Here is a 14144-nt window from a genome sequence, read left to right as displayed (position 1 = left end):
AACCAATGACAAGGCAAGCATCCAGATGCCCTGGGAAGCTGATGTGTCCCTTGGTTCTTCAGATTCCAGGAGAATTACTATCAGCCTGTACTCACAGGGTCATAGCTTGACTCAAGGGGATGACGTGCTCTGTCCGATCCCTGGAAATGGGAGTAAGCAGTGCCACCGGATAGCACTACTGGGGTCCAAGCGTCACTTGCCGTAGTGGTCAGGGGACAGAAGAGAGCCTGATATTTTTTCCAAGGGTGCAGTATGCAAGAGATGCTCTCTCTACGTCACTCCTGCTCCTGAATTAGAAACTCACCGTCACCAGGGTGACTGCTAATCGATCAATCCATCACATTTATTGATTGCTTACTGTGTGCAGAGCACTGAGCTTGAGGGAGTACAAAACAATAGAGTCCATCCCAGCCTATAAAAAGCAGTGTGCCCAGTGGATAGAGCATGAGCGTGGGAATCAGAAGATTCTAATCCCCGCTTTGCCACTTGTCTGCTGGGTGACCTTGGGAAAGTCACATAACTTTTCTGTGCCTCAGTTTTCTTATTTGTAAAATGGGGGTTAAGACTTTCAGCCCCATATGGGATAGGGACTGCGTACAAGCTGATTTGCTTGTATCCACCCCAGTGCTTAGTACAGTGAGGGACACATAGTAAGCACTTAACAGTTACCATAATTATTAATTATTATTACAAGCAGTTTCCAGTCCAGAGGAACAGCAGGCCTGAGGCAAACACCCTTCATACTGTGTGTGGTCCTGATTGTTGGGTAATCTTCAAGACAGCCAGACTTGGGTAACATCACCATGAGACAATATAGTCTTTTTCATTTCATGGTACTTAATATTTACTATATGCCAGGCACCATACTAAGCGCTGGGGTACATACAAGCTAATCAGGTTGGACACAGTCCATGTCCCTCATGGGGCTCACAGTCTTAATCTCCATTTTACAGATGAGGAAACTGTCACCAAGAATTTCAGTGACTTGACCAAGATCACTGAGCAGACAAGTGGCAGAGCTGGGATTAGAACCCAGATCCTTCTCATTACCAGGCTTGTGGTCTATCCAGTTGACCACACTGCTTCTCAAGGCCTTCACAAGAGTTGAGGCAGACATAGAGAAGCAGTGTGACCTAATGGAACAAACACAGGCCTGGGAAACAGAGCACCTGGGTTCTAATCCTAGCTCTTTTCACTTTGCTTCTGTGTGACTTTGGGCAAGCTACTTAACTTTATTGTGCTTCACTTTCTTCACCTATAATTGGAGGTTCTATACCTCCTGTCCCTTCCTTTTAGGCTGCAATTCTCATGTGGGACAGAGCCCATAACCTACTTAATTATCAGGTATCTCCTCCAGCACTTAGTAAAATGATTAGCACACATTATGTACTTAATAAATGCCACAACTGTTATAATTGTTATCATTATTACCATACAGATGGATGTAGGAAAATTTGATTTCCACAGGGCCCACTGCCCTTGGAAGATTGTCTCCAAAGATAAGCACAACATTAATTACTAGCCCAGAACATGGGACAGCGGGAAATGAAGGGGAGAAATGGAAGAGTTAGTGAGGGAACAATAATGGTATTTGCACTTACTATGTGCCAAGCACTGTACTAAAGCACTGGGGTAGATACCAGATGATAAAGTCGGACACAGTCTCTGTCCCACATGGGGCTCACAGTCTAAGGGGAAAAAGAGAACAGGTATTTATTCTCTATTTTATAGATGAGGAAATTGAGGCACAAAGGAGTTTAGTGACGGGCCCAAGGTCTCATAGCAGGCAAGTAGCAGAAGCAGCATGGCTCAGTGGAAAGAGCACGGGCTTTGGAGTCACAGGTCATGGGTTCAAATCCCCTCTTCACCAATTGTCAGCGGTGTGACTTTGGGCAAGTCACTTAACTTCTCTGTGCCTCAGTTACCTCATCTGTAAAATGGGGATTAAGACTGTGAGCCCCCGTGGAACAACCTGATCACCTTGTAACCTCCCCAGCACTTAGAATAGTGCTTTCAACATAGTAAGTGCTTAAAAAATGCTATTAAAAAAAAGTAGCAGAGTGAGGATTAGAACTCAGGTCTCATGATCAATCCGGTGCTCTGTCAGCTAAGTCATGCTGCTTCTCTAAGGGCACAGAGGGAGGGTTGCACGTACTGTTGGGTTCATAATATTCCTTTGAATTTCTAATATTCTTCTACTGTCAGAGAAATTTGATTCACAAAGAAACTCAACAGTGAACTGTGTTGAAATGTATGGGCCATATTTATTTATAAGCAAGCAATAACCCCAAGTGATTACCAAAAAAACACTAAAGCATGCTTCTAAAATTTCCCTTCCCCTACCCAATCACGTGATCACCCAAATTTCAAATGTTAGTCACTTTCTGGAATGAAATGTTTTCTAATTATTAATTAAATAGTGTGCAAGAGGCCTAAATTATCCAATACCTTTATAAAAGAGCCCAATTAATATACTAGGAAAGAATGTAATTATTATACTGACCAGGCTCATCTTGCATTAGATAAAATAATAATAGAGGTGCTATTTTAGCATAATTACAGTTTCAATCCAGAACAAAGCATAAAAATAATCCAGAAATCGGGGAGTACAAAGATTTTAGAAGCAGCCAAAACCAGTTATCACAATTTAAATATAAAAAGGTCCCACTAAGGAATAAATCTCCTAAAGACAACAGAACAGTTCTAGGGTCTGAACAAAAATATTGTTAAATTAGGAAAAAACATTAAGGAAATCTAATTTGGTGTGTATTTCCAATTTTAAGCTTAGACAGGCCCACAGATGGGGTGACATTTATGCAAATTAGTAGAAATATATGACCTAGGCTGGAGGTAGTATGCCCTAAGGGTAATGAGTCAGAAAAAAATGAGTTCTAGTCAGTTTGTTTTTTTTGACACTGTGCAACTCGATCTTTTTGGGGGACTTTTTGCATCCATAGTACTTTGTGCCTCAGTTACCTCACCTGCAAAATGGGGATAACATGAGCTGTGTGTGGCGACCACTGAATGCATGTTGGTGCTAGGGATAAAAACAAGGGCAGAATAGGGATTTTTAATGTTTAAACTGAAGTTCTGAAAGGAGAGGGACATAGGAAGAATAGGAGATCATGAGTATGTGGGCTGGGGTGCCGGGGGGAGAAGGGAGGAGATAGGAGGGAGAAAGAGAGAGAGACTGTCATGATGACTAACCCACCTGTCTCATACCTTTAATTTGAAGTATTTTTCTATGGTATTTGATAAGCACTTACTCTGTGTCGAGCACTGTTCTAAGCGCTGGGGTAAATTCAAGTTAATCGAACACCAACCCTGTGCCACATGGGGCTCACAGTCTTAGTAGGAGGGAGGCTAGGTGTTTAATCCCCATTTTACAGCTGAGGAAGTTGAGGCATAGAGAAATTAAGTGACCCTCACACAGCAAGCGAGTGGCTGAGCCAGAATTAGAACCTAAGTGTTCTCACTCCCAGCCCTCTGCTCTTTTCTCCAGGCCACTCCACATCCCGTTCACTCCCAATGGAAAAAGCAAAATAAAAGGCTACTGAGTAAGGGAAGAAGGATGATGTATTGATTGGATGGAGCACGGGCCTGGAAGTCAGAAGGTCATGGGTTCTAATCCAAGTTCCACCACTTGTCTGCTATGTGGCTTTGGGCAAGTCACTTAATGTCTCTGTGCCTCAGTTACCTCATCTATAAAATGGGGATTAAGACTGTGAGCCCCATGCAGGACTGGGACTGTGTCCAACCCAATTTGCTTGTAATCCCCCACAGCGCTTAGTACAGTGCCTGGCATGTAGTAAGCACTTAAGTACCATTATTTTTATTATATGTAATATAATATAATGTAATATAATAATAATAAGGCGAGGAAGATCTGCCTCTCCAGAGTTGGTGCTAAGTAGCTAACACCAATGAACTATAACAGAGCACCTATTCCAACTCCCCTATCTTTCAACATGGATTCTGTATGTAGCCCCCAAAAGCACTGAACTCAAAACAAAAAGTGGAAAAAATTTAACATACAGGCATGATTCCGGACAGTTTTTTGTGCTTTCCAGGTAATTGATCTTACCCTTTTCCAGTCTAGGTTTGGTGCAATGCTATTACAGTCTTGTTTTCAAGATAATGACTTGGGAGTACTCAAGAAACCAGCCATGGCAATATATTTTGATCCCTCACCCACATTCTTCCACTGGCCTGGAACAACTTTCCTCCTCAAATCCAACAGAAAATTACTCTCCCGCCATTCAAAGCCTTATTGAAGGCACATCTCCTCCAAGAGGCCTTCCCTGATAAAGCCTGCCTTTCTTCTTTCCCCACTCCCTTCTGCATCGCCCTGACTTGCTCCCTTTATTCATTCCCTCTTCCCAGACTCACAGCACTTGTGTACATATCTGTCATCTATTTATTTATTTATACTAATGTCTGTCTCCCTCTCTCAGCTTTAAGCTCGTTGTGGGCAGAGAATGTCTTCTTATTGTTGTACTCTCCTCTCCCAAGCGCTTAGTACAATTTACTGCACACAATAAGCACTCAATAAATACATTAGAGTGAATGAATGAATGAATGAATGTTCCATTCACAGCTCCTAGTGGAAGGGGATCAATCCGGAAGGTCGTTGTATCCAAGGAGGTACAGTTAGAGGCCCCTCTCAGGGTCGCATCTGGAGAGTTTCCACTACTCTACCAGTCTCTGCTACAGGAGGGAGAGTCAAGCAGAGGCCTGTCCATTCCTTTCCTAGCTTGGGCAGTCATTAGTGAGTGGAAGGCAATCCGCTACAAGTCAAAACTCACCCGTGCTGGGCAGCAGCAGCATGGGAGAGAGTTGATGGCAGAGACTCAAGTTTACTGCACGGAACGAGGCAATGGTAAACCACTTCTGTATTTTGGCCAAGAAAACTCTATGGATCCACTACCAGAACGATTGCAGATGGAGAGCAGGGGGTTCTGGGAGAGATGTGTCCGCGGTGTCTCTACGGGTCGGAGACGACTCGACAGCATAAGACAAGCCATTTTCTTTCAGCACATAAGCAGGGCTGGGGTCTTGGGATCTCCCCTAGAATGGGATGCATCAGAAACACAGAGAAATGGTCCTGATGGCATTAATCTAGCTAATCATCTCCCCAGTGCCTGGTGGCTATTCCACTAGCTTCTCAAATGACATGAGAGCAACCAACCCCTGCAGCCAGATTTCTCCCAGATCGAGGCCTGCAATGAGTGTCATGATAATCCAGGGGTACCCCAGTTATTATTAATAATAATAATAATAAGAAGAAGAAGAATTGTGGTATTTGTTAAGCACTTACTATGTGCCAGGCAGTGTGCTAAGCACTGAGGTAGATACAAGGTAATCAGGATGGGCACATCCCTGCCCCACTTCAGTCTCACAGTCTTAATTTTACAGATGAGGTAACCGAGGCCCAGAGAAGTACAGTGACTTGCCCAAGATCACACAGCAGACAAGTGGCAGAGTCGGAATTAGAATTCTTCTGACTCCCAGGGCCGTGTTCTATCCAGCAGACCTCTTTGGTTCACATATGGTGGGAACTGGTTGGTTACTATCTTTCTATATCTGCTGGGGTTAGCAAGCAATGGCTGTTTAGTAAGCATTTTTAGTGTTGCTTTACCAGTCTCTTTGTATTATTCTTGGCAGTGTCGGGGGAATAAGGACCTGAGTATACTGTCCCATGGGGAAGGGGAGATTAGCACACCAAACTAAACTCTGGTTTCTCATTCGTTTTGGTAAAGGGATTTGCATTTCCAGCCCTGATATCTCTCCTTCTCAGCAGTCTCATATTTCCTCCTGTCTTTGGGATAGCTCTATTTGGATTTCACTCTGACACTTCAAATTTAACACAGCCAAAATGGAACTCCTCGTATTCCCAACCCAACAATGTTCTCCCTCTGACTTTCTCATTACTGTAGACAGCACTGTCATTCTATCTGTTTCACAAGCCCATAACTTTAGCATTATTCTCTCTACTCATCTCTCTTTCAAGTCACATATTCAGCGTCACCAAATCCTGTTAGTTGCAACCTTCACCACATAGCTAAGATCCACCTTTCCTCTCCACCCAGGCTGTTACCCTGATAATCCAAGGACATATTTTATCCTGTCTTGATTATCAGCCGCCTTTCTGACCTTCATGCCTCCTATCTCACCCCACTTCAGTCCACACTTCACTTTGCTGCCCGGACTACTTTTCTACTGAACTATTCAGTCCATGTCTTCCCACTCCTCAAGAACCTCCAGTGGTTGCCCATACACCTCTGCTTCAAACAGAAACTCCTCACCATTGGATTTAAAGCACTCAATCACCTTGCCCCTTCTTTCCTTCGTCTTACGCCATCCAGTTGTCTCTGACCTATAGCAATGCCATGGACACATCTCTCCTAGAACATCCCGCCTCCATCAGCAATTACTCTGGTAGTGTATCCATAAGGTTTTCTTGGTAAAAATGCAGAAGTGGTTTACCATTGCCTCCTTCCACGCAGTTAACTTGAATCTCCGCCTTTGACTCTCTCCCTTGCCGCTGCTGCCCAGCGGTGAGTGAGTTTTGCCTTGTAGCAGATTGCCTTCCACTCGCTAGCCACTGGCCAAGCTAGGAATAGAATGGAATGGATATGCCTCTGCTCGCCTCTCCCTCCCATACTCGAGACTGGTAGAGTACTGGAAACCCTCCAGGTGCTACCCTGAGAGGAGCTTCCTTCCTATCTCCCTGATCTCATCAATCTCACCACTGACCCCTCACACATGTCCTGCATCTGGCACGGGAAGCCCTCCCTCTTCATAACCTGCAGACAATCCCTCTCCCCACCTTCAAAACCTTATTGAAAGCCCATCTCCTCCAAGAGTCCTTCCCTGACTAAGCTCTCATTTCTTCTTTTCCCACTCCCTTGTGTCACCCTTGCACTTGGATTTGTACCCTCTATTCACCCTTCCCCCAGCACCTAAATACTTATGTACATATCCATAGTTTATTTATATTAATACCTGTCTCTCCCTCTAGACTGTAAGCTCACTGTGGGCAGGGAACTTTTCTACCAATGCTGTTATACTGAAGTCTCCCAAGTACTTAGTACAATGTTCTGCACACAGTAAGTGTTCAATAAATAATATTGATGGATGGATTGATTTGGTTTCTTGTTAAAGAATTACGCTTAAATTTCCATTATTCATGCCGTGTTGTATTGTTTATTTGTTTTATTGTTTCATCTCTCCTTATGTGTCCCCACCTGTTCATTCATTCATTCAATTGCATTTATCGAGCTCTTACTGTGTGTGGAGCACTGTATTAAGCTCTTGGGAAAGTACAACACACCAGTTCCCTCTCCCCACTTTGTATTCTTAGATTGTGAATCTACTGTTCCCTCTCCCCACTTTGTATTCTTAGACTGTGAACCTACTGTGGGCTAGAGACGACGTCTAATTTCCATGATTTCATGAAGGACATGGTCCTTTATGGACAGTGATGCATAAAATCATGGCGGTCTCAGGACCTAATAAAGTTGGTAGACAGGTTCCTTGCCCAGAACAAGCTAGTCTAGAGGGAGAGACAGACATTAAAATAAATTATGGATCCGTACCTAAGTGCTGTGGGACTGAGGATGGGGTGAATAAAGAGTCCAAATCCAAGTGCTCCTGAAGGTGATCCTGAAGGGAGAGTGACTAGGGGAAATGAGTGCTTAGGTGGGGAAGGCATTTTGAAGGAGATGTGATCTCAATGCAGATTGGCAGATCTACCCACCACTCAGATCTGAGTGGCCTAGAGGAAAGGGCATGGGTTTGGGAGTCAGAGGACCTGGCTTATAATCCCAGCTCCACCACTTGTCTGCTGTGTGACCTTGAGCAAATCACATAACTTCTCTGTGCCTCCATTCCCTCATCTGTAAGACACGGATTAAGATGTGAGATTGGGGCATGGACTGTGTCAAACCTTATTAGCTTGTTTCTACCCCACAGCTCAGTACAGCGTCAGGCACATAGTAAGTGCTTAACAAATATTATTGCTATCATTTTATTATTGTTATGATTGCTAAAATAACAATAATGATAATGATAATCATAAATAAAATAAGAGGCAGCAGCCTCTAGGTGGCCCGTAAAACTGATGGAATGCAAGCTACAGCAATTCGTAATATACCAAATCCACAAACTCGTATGCCTCTTTTCACCTGTGTATTCTTTCCCAGAGTAGAGTGCTCTGCATACAGTAAGAGCTTAATAAATCCCACTATCACTAGTACTACTACTACTACTAATAATAATAATAATGACATTTATTAAGCACTTACTATGTGCAAAGCACTGTTCTAAGCACTGGGGAGGCCACAGGGTAATCAGGTTGTCCCACTGGGGGCTCACAGTCTTAATCCCCATTTTACAGATGAGGTAACTGAGGCACAGAGAAGTTAAGTGACTTGCCCAAAGTCACACAGCTGACAATTGGTGGAGCTGGGATTTGAACCCATGACCTTTGACTCCAAAGCCCGTGCTCTTTTCACTGAGCCATGCTGCTTCTACTACTACTACTACTACACTACAAACAGGAAATATTCCTGTTTTGGGCAAACGTTCCTGCCGCTGATATTTGTAGGGACCTATCAAAAGCTCAGAAATCCTTAAATGAGAATTCATCAAACAATTATGGAAATACCACATGCCACTACAGTGGGTGCACATCCAAACTTGTCTCGCCTTATGCCATAGAGTTGTCTACCAACTCATAGCGACGCCATGGACACATCTCTCCCAGAACACCCCACCTCCATCTGCAATCGTTCTGATACTGTATCCATAGAGTTTTCTTGGTAAAAATCTGGAAGTGGCTACCATCGCCTCCTTCTGCACAGTAAACTTGAGTCTCTCCCATGCCGCTGCTGCCCAGTAAAGGTGAGTTTTGACTTGTAGCAGATTGTCTTCCACTCACTAGCCACTGGCCAAGCTAGGAATGGGTAGGCCTGTGCTTGACTCTCCCTCCAATAGTCAAGACTGTTAGAGTACTGACTGGAAAATCTCCAGGTGCGACCCTGAGAGGGGTACATCCAAACTGCTACCACATTGATACAATCACTCATCCTAGCCTGCCTGCATTACTGCATCAGTCTCCTTGCTGAACTTCCAGCCTCCTGTCTCTCCCCACTCCAGGCCATACTTCACTCTGCTGCCCGGATCATTTATTTGGGAATGGCTGGGAATGTTTATTATTGTATTGTACTCGCCCAAGCGCTTAGTACAATGCTCTCCACCTGGTAAGCACTTAATAAATACGATTGAGTGAGTGAATGAACATTAATAGCTTCCAGACTGGAAGTTTTAACCCCAACACCCTTCTTTCGGCCTATTATAGAAGTGGTAATGGATCAGGTTACACAAAGATATTTTCTGAGCAAGTATGTACATCCTCTGGGATAGTTCAATATATTGGACAATATAACAGATTACACTACTGTTTCTGATTAAAACAAGGCCCTAAGAAGACAATCAATATTATTGAAATTGTTGGTATGATATGATGGTATGAAGGCATAATGGTATTTGTTAAATGCTTACTATGTGCCAGGCACTGTACTAAGCATTGGGATAGATACAGAATAATCAGGTTGGACACGGTCCATGTCCCACATGGGGCTCCCTGTTTTACAGATGAGGTAACTGAGGCACAGGGAAGTTAAGTGACTTGCCCAGCAGACAAGTGGCAGAGCTGAGATTAGAACCCAGGTCCTTCTGACTCCCGGGCCTGGGTTCTATCCACTAGGTCACAATTCCTTCCAGGATATGTCAATCAAGCAGCTATCCTTAGCATTTATGCAGATATTAATTTATATATTACAAGTATTTATTCCCTTATTCTTTTCAGTGATGTGCTGTTATCAGTTATAGTTATGCTTTTCCTCCTGTTACTACTATTTGTAGGAATATTTGAAGAAGCAGCATGGCTTAGTGGAAAGAGCATGGGCTTCGGAGTCAGAGGTCGTGGGTTCTAATCCCGGCTCCACCACTTATCACCTGTTTGACTTTGGGCAAGTCACTTAACTTCTCTGTGCCTCTGTTACCTCATCTATAAAATGGGGATTAAGACTGTGAGCCCCACGTGGGACAACCTGATTACCTTGTATCTCCCCCAGCACTTAGAACATTGCTTGGCACATAGTAAGCGCTTAACAAATGCCATCATCATTATTATTATTATTATCATTATTTGTGAAAGTCGGTCAATCAATCAATCTAATTTATTAACTATTTTGCAGAAAGCATTGTATTTGATATTTGGGAGAGTACAACAGAGGTACAAGGTATGATCCTTGCCTTCAAAGCAGAAGAGACAGAAACAAAATAATTTACAGAAAGAGAGACTTTTTTAGATAAAGTGCTTTTAGAGAAGGATACATAAAGTGCTGAGGATGCAACGGTGTGTAATTAATACAGGAGTCCTGAGATTGTAATAAGGGACTGTGACCAGGGAAGAAGAAAAATTAACTGGGGGAGCATTCCTTGAGGAGATGGGATTTCAGAAGGGCTCTGAATATGGGAAGACTTGTGAAGTGGTTGAGAAGCAGTGTGGCTCAGTGGAAAAGAGCACAGGCTTTGGAGTCAGAGGTCATGGGTTCAAATGCCGGCTCTGACACTTGTCAGCTGTGTGACTTTGGGCAAGTCACTTAACTTCTCTGTGCCTCAGTTCCCTCATCTGTAAAATGGGGATGAAGACTGTGAGCCCCACGTGGGACAACCTGATCACCTTGTACCCCACCCCCCAGTGCTTAGAACAGTGCTTTGCACATAGTAAGCACTTAATAAATGCCATCATTTTAATTATTATTACATGAAAGGATAAAAAGGAGGAAGGGTATGACCAAGGAATCCAAAATGGGAGCAATAAGGAAGTACAGAGTATAGGCCAGGTTGAGAATAATGAAAAACATGAGTTTGTGTGTAGTGGGAGAAGAGAGTGGATAGGTCAGAAGGAGAGAGCTAATGAAGTGTCTCACAGCTCCGTGGTAAGGGACTTCTGCTTGATGTGGAGAAGAATGGGTAGCCAATGCATATTTTTGAGAAATGGGGAGATGTCACCAGAGAGATATTCTAGAATAATGACGTGGGAAACATTGTCAAGTATAGATAAGTAAAGGAAGATACTGGAAGGAGGGAGACCAGTGACAAGGCTGATATTGTAGTAGTAAAGCCAGGATATGGAAAAAGTCTAAACTAAGGTGGTGGCCATTTGGAAGGAGAGGAAGAGGTGGATTCAGCAAATGTGGAGGAAAATGGAAAGGTTATAGCAACAGACTGAAAATGAGACTTGATAGAAGATGAGAATAACACCATAATGATGGGCTTAAGAGACAGGGAAGATGATAGGGTTATCAACTCTGATGGGAAAATTAGCTGGATTTTCAACTTCATTAGATTTCTATGGTGTTTCCAGTGACAATGTATGGGTCTGAAAGTTGGACAGTGAAAAAACAGAATAGAAACAATACTGATTCTTTTGAAATGTGGGGCTGGAGAAGGCTTTTGCAAATGCCATGGACTGCCCAAAAATTGAACAAATGGATTTTGGAGTAAAGTAAACTATGACTCGACCTTGATTAGCAAATTTTGGACACATAATCAGGAGGAGTAATTCTCTGGAGAAGACACTAATGCTAGGAAAAGTCCAGGGAAAAGGTGGAAGAGGCAGACCAGCCATTAGACGGATGGAGACCATAACAATGATAACAGAAATACCATTAGAAAGGTTGTAGATTATGGCAGAGGACAGGACTTTCTGGAGAAAATCAATCCATTGAGTCGCTTTGAATCGGAAATGACTCGATGGCACTTAATAATCATAATCTAATAATCATTAGATTAAGAGCGCCTCAAGGACAAGGACCATGCCGTTTGCTTCTATTAAACTCTCCGAAATGCCTAGTTCAGTGCTCTGCCCACGGTAAACACACAAAAAATATTATTCACTGAAATGTTCTGTGGCTCTTGAGCAGAGCTGTAATATTCACTAAGATTCAAAAACAGATCATTTTTTAAGCTGCATCTTCAAAGCCCTTCCTCAATTACATGTCCTCCAGGAGGCCTTCCTTGATTAATCTCATCTCCCCATTCTATATCTTTCCCAATCTGTCATTTCCACATCTCTAAAGATTTTAGTCCCATTAAGGGTCACACCTGGAGAGTATCCAGTACTCTACCAGTCTTGGCTACAGGAGGGAGAGTCAAGCAGAGGCCTGTCCATTCCATTCCTAGCTTGGGCAGTGGCTAGGGAGTGGAAGGCAATCTGCTACAAGGCAAAACTCACCTGTGCTGGGCAGCAGCTGCACGGGAGACAGGCCATGACTCAGGTTTACTGTGAGGAAAGAGGCAATGGTAAACCACTTCCAAGTTTTTACCAAGAAAACTCTATGGATACTCTACCAGAATAATTGCAGATGGAGGTGGGGTGTTCTGGGAAAGATGTGTCCATAAATAACGTCGCTGTGGATAAGGAGATGACTCAACAGCATAAGACAACCCACCACTACTGTAAATGTGCACAGAACTCTTTATACCCTATTGTTTACTCCTAAATATAATTCATTTCCGTGTCTGTCTCTCCAGTTAGATTGTAAAATCCTCGAGGACAGTAATCATCTCTACTAATTCTATTGAATTCTCGCGAAGCACTTCGAACAGTGATATGTATAGAGTAGGCATTCAATAAAGACGGCTGATTGATTGGCTGAGCTTGAAAACAAGAATGCCAAGGGAGAAAAAAATACCGTTTTGCAGAACACTCTTGACAACTGAAATGTAGTCTTCAGGTTCCTGGTCAGTGGAGATCTCAGTCCTGCCCTGGGGAATATTCAGTAACTCGTACAGCTTCTCTGAACTGCTCACCCCACAAAGAAGGAACACCAAACTTTCTGAAGGATGAAGGACCTTATCCAGAAAATGGCATTTCTTTGGACTCAGACCTCTTAGGACTCTTTTTGACAAGATCAGCAGTTTACATCTGTAAAACCTTAATCCAAGCAGGTCCAAATGGCGGAAGGATGCGTTCTGAAGACTGTAGAGTAGAATTCCTTCCATCTCTATCACATGTTGAAAGATTTCTCTCAAGTAGAAGGCCCATTTCTCGGCCTCTTCTTCATATATCACCAGAAGGTCCTTTGTGGCTTCTAAGAGGAAGAAGAGAATTCCATTAGTTTCCTAGTCCTGGAAATGTGAATCATCCTGTTATCTGTTTCACCTCCTTCCTGGAAAATTTGGAAGAAGTTGCTCAGGAAATGAATCAAAATCCTTGTGGTGGAGTCCACAGATCACCAATAATTTTAGGCAGCCAACTTTCCTTTATATCGCTGCTTCATTCCTCTAGATTTATCAACCCCCATGATTCTCTATCTGCTTCTTTCACACCTGTTACCCATAAACATTCACTATTTCCAATACATTTTTCAGAAAATGATCATCTTAAACTCATCTTCATCTGCTTCAATTCTGTCCTCTCCTCCTTCCGGCAACAATACTTCTCCATCCTTACTCATTTCCACATTCATTGCCCGTGCCAGCTGTTTCAGACATAACTTCCTCCTCAAAACCCCTTTCCTCAGCTCCTCCCCAACTCTTGCCCCAGTGACCTTACCACATACTTCACTGATAAAGGTTGTAGCCTCCCTAAAGTCTCCCCTCCTCCTCTCCAATTCCCACCCTCCTCCTACCCCTCTTTGACTCCCAATCCTTCTCAGCTGTATCCTGCTTTCTCCCAAAATCTCCCCCCTCCACCCACGCCTTCAACCTCATCCCTTCACAGCTTATAAAAACACTTACCCACTCTCTCCCTGACTGCCATGTTTAGCTACTCACTCTCCAATGGCTCCTTTCCAGTGTTTTCAAACACACCCATTCATCCCCTATTCTTTAAAAAAAGCCATTTGCCCCATGGCCAGCTTTCAGTTATTGCCCCATTTCTCTCCTACCATTCGTTTCCAACCTTCTTGAGCAAGTCTTTGAGAAGCAGTGTAGCTCAGTGGAAAGAGCATGGGCTTTGGAGTCAGAGGTCATGGGTTCAAATGCCGGCTCTGCTAATTGTCAGCTGTGTGACTTTGGGCAAGTCACTTAACTTCTCTGTGCCTCAGTTACCTCATCTGTAAAATGGG

At 43.4% G+C, this 14144-nt stretch overlaps 2 non-coding genes across 2 annotated transcripts; one reads left to right on the top strand and one right to left on the bottom strand.

The window, feature by feature from the left end:
* Positions 1-6571: 6571 nt before the first annotated feature.
* On the bottom strand, positions 6572-6714 carry LOC119947778. Its single transcript, XR_005456574.1, has one exon. It is a non-coding gene; the product is annotated as a small nucleolar RNA SNORA7 (small nucleolar RNA).
* Positions 6715-12159: 5445 nt separating this feature from the next.
* On the top strand, positions 12160-12297 carry LOC119947747. The gene has a single exon (XR_005456546.1). It is a non-coding gene; the product is annotated as a small nucleolar RNA SNORA7 (small nucleolar RNA).
* The last annotated feature ends 1847 nt before the right edge of the window (positions 12298-14144 follow it).

The sequence above is a fragment of the Tachyglossus aculeatus genome, chromosome X5 (genome assembly GCF_015852505.1).
Source record: "Tachyglossus aculeatus isolate mTacAcu1 chromosome X5, mTacAcu1.pri, whole genome shotgun sequence".
NCBI classification, from domain to species: domain Eukaryota; kingdom Metazoa; phylum Chordata; class Mammalia; order Monotremata; family Tachyglossidae; genus Tachyglossus; species Tachyglossus aculeatus.
This window is presented reverse-complemented; position numbering and strand designations above follow the sequence as displayed.